We start from the raw sequence: 8,592 nt of genomic DNA, 5'->3' as shown, positions 1-8,592 counted from the left end.
AATTTTATGACCAAGGACAATTCCTTCAGTCACCATAAAGTGACATTTCTCCCAGTTTAAAACCAGGTTAGTCTCTTGGCACCTCTTTAGAACAAGTGCTAGATGGTCAAGACAGGAGCTGAATGAGTCTCCAAATACTGAAAAGTCATCCATGAAGACTTCCAGAAATTTTTCCACCATATCAGAGAAAATAGAAAGCATGCACCTTTGAAAGATTGCAAGTGCATTGCACATACTAAATGGCATCCTTCTGTATGCAAATACTCCAGATGGACATGTGAATGCTATTTTCTCTTGATCCTGGGGATCTACTTCAATTTGGTTATAACCTGAATATCGATCTAGAAAGCAGTAGTAATCATGACTTGCTAGTCTTTCTAGCATCTGGTCTATGAATGGTAAAGGAAAATGATCCTTTCTGGTAGCTGTATTGAGCCTTCTGTAATCAATACACATACGCCATCCTGTAACTGTTCTTGTAGGAACCAGTTCATTTTTTTCATTATGAACCACTGTCATGCCACCCTTCTTAGGGACGACTTGGACAGGGCTTACCCAGGGGCTATCAGAAATAGGATAAATGATCCCAGCCTCTAGTAATTTAGTGACCTCCTTCTGCACCACTTCCTTCATGGTTGGATTTAGCCGCCTTTGTGGTTGAACCACTGGCTTAGTATTATCCTCCAATAGGATCTTGTGCATGCATCTGGCTAGGCTAATGCCCTTAAGATCACTTATGGACCACCCAAGAGCTGTCTTGTGTGTCCTTAGCACTTGAATTAGTGCTTCCTCTTCCTGTCGCTCTAAGGCAGAGCTTATGATTACAGGAAAAGTGTCACCTCCTCCCAGAAATGCATATTTCAGGGATGGTGGTAATGGTTTGAGCTCGGGTTTAGGAGGTTTCTCCTATTCCTGAGGGATTTTCAGAGGTTCTATTATTCTCTCTGGTTCCTCTAGATCGGGCTGAGCATCTTTAAAAATATCCTCTAGCTTTTATTCGAGATTCTCCGTCATATTGACCTCTTTCACCAGAGAGTCAATAATATCAATGCTCATGCAGTCGTTTGGGGTGTTTGGATGCTGCATAGCTTTGACAACATTCAACTTAAACTCGTCCTCATTGACTCTCAGGGTTAATTTCCCTTTTTGGACGTCAATGAGAGTTCGTCCAGTTGCTAGGAAAGGTCTTCCTAGAATGAGAGTTCGTCCAGTTGCTAGGAAAGGTCTTCCTAGAATGAGAGTTGCACTCTTGTGCTCCTCCATTTCCAGCACCACAAAGTTAGTGGGAAAGGCAAATGGCCCAACCTTGACAATTATGTCTTCAATCACGCCTGATGGGTATTGATGAGCGGATAATTTGTATGCTTTTTGGCATTGTTTTTAGTATGTTTTTAGTATGATCTAGTTAGTTTTTAGTATATTTTTATTAGTTTTTAGCTAAAATTCACTTTTCTGGACTTTACTATGAGTTTGTGTGTTTTTCTGTGATTTCAGGTATTTTCTGGCTGAAATTTAGGGTCCTGAGCAAAAATCTGATTCAGAGACCAAAAAGGACTGCAGATGCTGTTGGATTCTGACCTCCCTGCACTCGAAGTGGATTTTTTGGAGCTACAGAAGCCCAATTGGCGCGCTCTCAATGGCATTGGAAAGTAGACATCCTGGGCTTTCCAGCAATGTATAATAGTCCATATTTTGCCCGAGATTTGATGGCCCAAACCGGCGTGGCAAATCAGCCTCAGAAATTCCAGCGTTAAACGCCGGAACTGGCATAAAACTTGGAGTTAAACGCCCAAACTGGCATGAAAGCTGGCGTTTAACTCCAGAAAAGGTCTCTACACGAAAATGCTTCATTGCTCAACCCAAGCACACACCAAGTGGGCCCGGAAGTGGATTTTTTAAGTCATTTACTCATCTCTGTATACCTTAGGCTACTAGTTTACTATTAATAGGATCTTTTGACATTGTATCTGTACCTCATGACACTTTACACGTTTTCTTTGTGTACTTTCCACGGCATGAGTCTCTAAACCCCATGGTTGGGGGTGAGGAGCTCTGCTGTGTCTTGATGGATTAATGCAATTACTACTGTTTCTCATTCAATCATGCTTGCTTCCATTCTAAGATAATACTTGTTCTTAACCCGGATGAATGTGATGATCCGTGACAATCATCATCATTCTCAACTATGAACGTGTGCCTGACAACCACATCCGTTCTACCTTAGATTAAGTAGTTATCTCTTGGATTCTTTAACCGGAATCTTCGTGGTATAAGCTAGAATTGATGGCGGCATTCAAGAGAATCCGGAAGGTCTAAACCTTGTCTGTGGTATTCTGAGTAGGATTCAATGATTGAATGACTGTGACGTGCTTCAAACTCCTAGCAGGCGGGGCGTTAGTGACAGACGCAAAAGAATCACTGGATTCTATTCCGGCCTGACCGAGAACCGACAGATGAATTCCGCGTGCTGTGACAGAGCATATGCAATCGTTTTCACTGAGAGGATGGGAGGTAGCCATTGACAACGGTGAAACCCTACATACAGCTTGTCATGGAAGGAGACTTGCGTGTTTGAAGAAGAAGACAGTAGGAAAGCAGAGATTCGGAAGATGGAGCATCTCCAAACCTCAACCTATTCTCCATTACTGCAAAACAAGTAATTATTTCATGTTCTTTTGCTTTTCACAATCAATCCTGATAATTTCTGATATCCTGACTAAGATTTACAAGATAACCATAGCTTGCTTCAAGCCGACAATCTCCGTGGGATCGACCCTTGCTCACGCAATGTATTACTTGGACGACCCAGTGCACTTGCTGGTTAGTTGTGCGGGATTGCAAAGTGTGATTGCAATTTCGTGCACCAAGTTTTTGGCGCCGTTGCCGGGGATTGTTGAGTTTGGACAACTGACGGCTTATCTTGTTGCTTAGATTAGGACTGTTCTATTTTTGTTGGTTTAGAGTCTTTTAGTTGAGTCTAGTTTCATATTCTAAGTTTGGTGTCAATTGCATGCTTTTATTTTTCTTTTAATGTTCGATTTTTGCATGTTCTTAGTCCCTTTTTGATTTATAAAAATTCTAAGTTTGGTGTCCTCTTTGTGTTTTTCCCTTAAAAATTTTCGAAAACTGTGTGTTTGATTTTCTAAAAATTTTAAGTTTGGTGTCTTTTTGTGTTTTTCTCTCTCCTCTTTTCAAATCAAATCCTTTTCATAAAAATTTTTCAATCATATCTTTCTAATTGCTGTTTTCAAAATCTTTTTAATTAACTCATTGATTCAGTTTTCAATTTGCTTTGATCTTATTTTCTTTTTTATTTTTGAATTTTTATTTTAATTTTATTTTGTTTTATTCTATTTTTTTTCTATTTTTTTCGTAAATCCAAAAAAAAAAACAAAATTTATCTGTTTGCAATCATAGTCATTTCCCTTTTGTCCATTATGGACATAAGTGGGATTGATCAGTCCAAAAGGACTCTGGGGTCATATGCTAACCCCATTACAGTTGCATATGGGAGTAGCATCTGTACACCTCCCATCAAAGCAAGCAGCTTTGAGCTAAATCCTCAACTCATTATCATAGTGCAGCAAAATTGCCAGTATTCCGGTCTTCCACAGGAAGAACCTACTGAGTTTCTGGCACAGTTTTTACAAATTGCTGACACAGTGCATGATAAAGAGGTGGATCAGGATGTCTACAGACTATTATTGTTTCCATTTGCTGTAAAAGATCAAGCTAAAAGGTGGTTGAATAACCAACCTACAGCAAGCATAAAGACATGGAAACAGTTATCAGACAAATTCCTGAATCATTTTTACCCTCCTAAGAGGATGACACAGCTAAGGCTGGACATTCAAGGCTTTAAACAAGAGGATAATGAATCCCTTTATAATGTCTGGGAGAGGTATAGAGGTATGCTAAGGAAATGTCCCTCTGAAATGTTTTCAGAGTGGGTACAGTTAGACATTTTCTACTATGGGCTTACAGAAAAAGCTCAGATGTCTTTAGACCACTCAGCTGGTGGATCTATACACATGAGGAAGACAATTGAAGAAGCTCAAGAGCTTATAGACACTGTTGCTAGAAACCAATATTTGTACTCTAGCAATGAGTTCTCTCCAAAAGAGGAAGTCATGGCAGTAGTCACTGACCCTAGTCCTCAAGAACAGATAACTGAGCTTAATCAACAATTGCTCCTGATGCCAGAACAGTTAGCAGACTTTAAAGAAATGCTCCATGAAACTAAAGTTACTACCAAGAGCATAGAACTGCAGTTAAATCAAGCAAAACAGCAAATATCTAAACAGATAACAGAGGAATGTCAAGCAGTTCAATTGAGGAGTGGGAAGACCCTGAATAACACTGCTCAAAAGAGTAAAAAGCCAAACAAGGAACAATTGACAGAGGACAACCAAACCACTTTTCAAAATCCCTCTGAGGACAGTAAGAGCCCAGAGAGGAATGTCATTGGCGTTCAGACGCCAGAAAGGGAAGGAAAGCTGGCGTTAAACGCCCATTCCTTGCCCAATTCTGGCGTTCAAACGCCAGAAAAGGGGGAAAAGTTGGCGTTAAACGCCCAATTTCCACCCAATCCTGGCGTTCAGACGCCTGGGGAGAATCAGACACCTGAGAGTGCTGACAGTAATCCCTCTAACAAGGCTTCTTCAACCACTTCTGTAAGGAATAAACCTGCAGCATCTAAGGTTGAAGAATATAAAGCCAAGATGCCTTATCCTCAAAAACTCCGCCAAGCGGAACAGGATAAGCAATTTGCCCGCTTTGCAGACTATCTAAGGACTCTTGAAATAAAGATTTCATTTGCAGAGGCACTTGAGCAAATACCTTCTTATGCTAAGTTCATGAAAGAGATCTTAAGTCATAAGAAGGATTGGAGAGAAACTGAAAAGGTGTTTCTCACTGAAGAATGCAGTGCAGTCATATTAAAGAGCTTACCAGAAAAGCTTCAAGATCCAGGGAGCTTTATGATACCATGCACATTAGAAGGTGCTTGCACCAAGACAGCTCTATGTGATCTTGGAGCAAGCATCAATCTAATACCTGCATCCACTATCAGAAAGCTTGGGTTGACTGGAGAAGTCAAACTAACCCGGATATGCCTCCAACTTGCTGATGGCTCCATTAAATACCCATCAGGCATAATTGAGGACATGATTGTCAAGGTTGGGCCATTTGCCTTTCCAACTGACTTTGTGGTGCTGGAAATGGAGGAGCACAAGAGTGCAACTCTCATTCTAGGAAGACCCTTCCTAGCAACTGGACGAACTCTCATTGATGTACAAAAAGGGGAAGTCACCTTGAGAGTCAATGAGGATGAGTTCAAGTTGAATGCTGTAAAAGCTATGCAGCATCCAGATACACCAAATGACTGCATGGGCACTGACATTATTGACTCCTTGGTAGAAGAGATCAATATGGCTGAAAGCCTAGAATCAGAGCTTGAGGACATCTTCAAAGATGCTCAACCTGATCAAGATGAACTAGAGGAGGCAAAGGAATTTTCGAAAATTCCTCAGGAGGAGGATAAGCCTCCCAAGCCTGAACTCAAACCACTACCACCATCCATGAAATATGCATTTCTGGGAGAGGGTGACACTTTTCCAGTGATTATAAGCTCTGCTTTAAATTCACAGGAAGAGGAAGCATTGATTCAAGTGCTAAGGACACACAAGACAGCTCTTGGGTGGTCCATAAGTGATCTTAAGGGCATTAGCCCAGCTAGATGCATGCACAAGATCCTATTGGAGGATAATGCCAAACCAGTGGTCCAACCACAGAGGAGGCTAAATCCTGCCATGAAGGAGGTGGTGCAGAAAGAGGTCACTAAATTACTAGAGGCTGGGATTATTTATCCTATTTCTGATAGCCCCTGGGTGAGCCCTGTCCAAGTTGTTCCCAAAAAGGGAGGCATGACAGTGGTTCATAATAAAAAAAAATGAACTGGTTCCTACAAGGACAGTCACAGGGTGGCGCATGTGTATTGACTACAGAAGGCTCAATACAGCCACCAGAAAGGATCATTTTCCTTTACCATTAATAGACCAAATGCTAGAAAGACTAGCTGGCCATGATTATTACTGCTTTTTGGATGGCTATTCAGGCTACAACCAAATTGCAGTAGATCCTCAGGACCAAGAGAAAACAGCATTCACTTGCCCTTCTGGCGTGTTTGCCTACAGGAGGATGCCTTTTGGTCTGTGCAATGCACCTGCAACCTTTCAGAGGTGCATGCTCTCTATCTTCTCAGATATGGTAGAGAAATTTCTGGAAGTCTTCATGGATGACTTTTCAGTATATGGAGACTCATTCAGCTCCTGTCTTAATCACCTAGCACTTGTCTTGAAAAGGTGCCAAGAGACTAACCTGGTTTTAAACTGGGAGAAATGTCACTTTATGGTGACTGAAGGAATTGTCCTTGGGCACAAAATTTCAAGCAAGGGAATAGAGGTGGATAAGGCAAAGGTAGAGGTAATTGAAAAATTACCACCACCTGCCAATGTTAAGGCAATCAGAAGTTTTCTGGGGCATGCAGGATTCTACAGAAGGTTTATAAAGGATTTTTCGAAAATTGCAAAACCTCTGAGTAACCTGTTAGCTGCTGACACACCATTTGTATTTGACACACAGTGTCTGCAGGCATTTGAGACTCTGAAGGCTAAGCTGGTCACAGCACCAGTCATCTCTGCACCAGATTGGACATTGCCATTTGAACTAATGTGTGATGCCAGTGACCATGCCATTGGTGCAGTGTTGGGACAGAGGCATAACAAGCTTCTGCACGTCATTTATTATGCCAGCCGTGTTCTAAATGACGCACAGAAGAACTACACAACCACAGAAAAAGAGTTACTTGCAGTGGTCTATGCCATTGACAAGTTTAGATCCTATCTAGTGGGGTCCAAAGTGGTTGTGTACACTGACCATGCTGCTCTTAAATATCTACTCACAAAGCAGGATTCAAAACCCAGGCTTATAAGATGGGTGTTGCTTCTGCAAGAGTTTGATATAGAAATAAGAGACAGAAAAGGGACAGAGAACCAAGTAGCTGATCATCTGTCCCGAATAGAACCAGTAGCTGGGGCGTCCCTCCCTTCTACTGAGATTTCTGAGACTTTCCCAGATGAGCAACTATTTGCCATTCAGGAAGCTCCATGGTTTGCAGATATTGCAAATTTCAAAGCTGTGAGGTTCATTCCCAAAGAGTACAGTTACGTGCAGAGAAAGAAATTAATTTCAGATGCCAAGTACTCCCTCTGGGATGAACCATATCTCTTTAAGAGATGTGCTGACGGAGTGATCGGCAGATGTATACCCAGAGAAGAAGCACAAAGGATCCTATGGCACTGCCATGGATCACAGTATGGAGGACATTTTGGAAGTGAGCAAACAGCCACTAAAGTCCTCCAATGTGGCTTCTACTGGCCTACTCTCTATAAAGATTCCCGAGAGTTTGTGCGTAACTGTGACAGTTGCCAAAGAGCTGGTAACCTGCCTCATGGATATGCCATGCCTCAACAAGGGATATTAGAGATAGAATTGTTTGATGTATGGGGAATTGACTTCATGGGGCCATTCCCACCATCATACTCAAACACTTACATTCTGGTGGCAGTGGATTATGTATCTAAGTGGGTAGAAGCGATTGCTACACCCACTAATGATACCAAGACCGTACTGAAATTCCTCCAAAAAAACATTTTCAGCAGGTTTGGCGTTCCCAGAGTGCTAATCAGTGACGGGGCACTCATTTCTGCAATAAACAGCTATACTCTGCTATGGTTAGATATGGAATTAGTCACAAAGTGGCAACTCCGTATCATCCACAGACAAATGGGCAAGCTGAAGTCTCTAACAGAGAACTAAAGAGAATCCTGGAACGGACTATGATAACCCGAAGAAAGGATTGGGCAAAGAGCTTGGATGATGCTCTGTGGGCATACAGAACAGCATTCAAGACTCCTATAGGAACCTCTCCATACCAACTGGTGTATGGCAAGGCCTGTCATTTGCCTGTGGAACTGGAACATAAAGCCCACTGGGCAACCAGATTCCTAAACATGGATGCACAGTTAGCTGGTGAAAAAAGATTGCTCCAGCTAAATGAGCTAGAGGAGTTCAGACTCAATGCCTTTGAAAATGCAAAAATTTATAAGGAAAAGGCAAAGAAATGGCATGACAAGAAATTGTCAACCAGAGTCTTTGAGCCAGGACAAAAAGTTCTGCTCTTCAACTCTAGGCTCAGACTGTTTCTAGGAAAACTCAAATCCCGGTGGAGGGGTCCGTATGTGATTACAGGAGTGTCACCATATGGATATGTTGAGCTTCAGGATACTGATTCCGACAAAAGGTTCATTGTTAATGGACAGAGAATCAAGCATTATCTTGAAGGAAACTTTGAGCAGGAATGCTCAAAACTGAGACTTGAGTGATTCTCAGTGAAGGTCCAGCTAAAGACAGTAAAGAAGCGCTTGCTGGGAGGCAACCCAGTCATTAGGAAGTTGTATGAATTGTTCTTACAGAGGCAAGTATCAAAAATGAAGGAATTCACAAAGTTACAGAAGGATTCAGCTCAAAAAG

This window comes from Arachis hypogaea, chromosome 2 (assembly GCF_003086295.3).
Source record: "Arachis hypogaea cultivar Tifrunner chromosome 2, arahy.Tifrunner.gnm2.J5K5, whole genome shotgun sequence".
NCBI classification, from domain to species: Eukaryota; Viridiplantae; Streptophyta; class Magnoliopsida; order Fabales; family Fabaceae; genus Arachis; species Arachis hypogaea.
The sequence above is the reverse complement of the archived record's forward strand: the minus strand, read 5'-3'. Positions refer to the sequence as shown.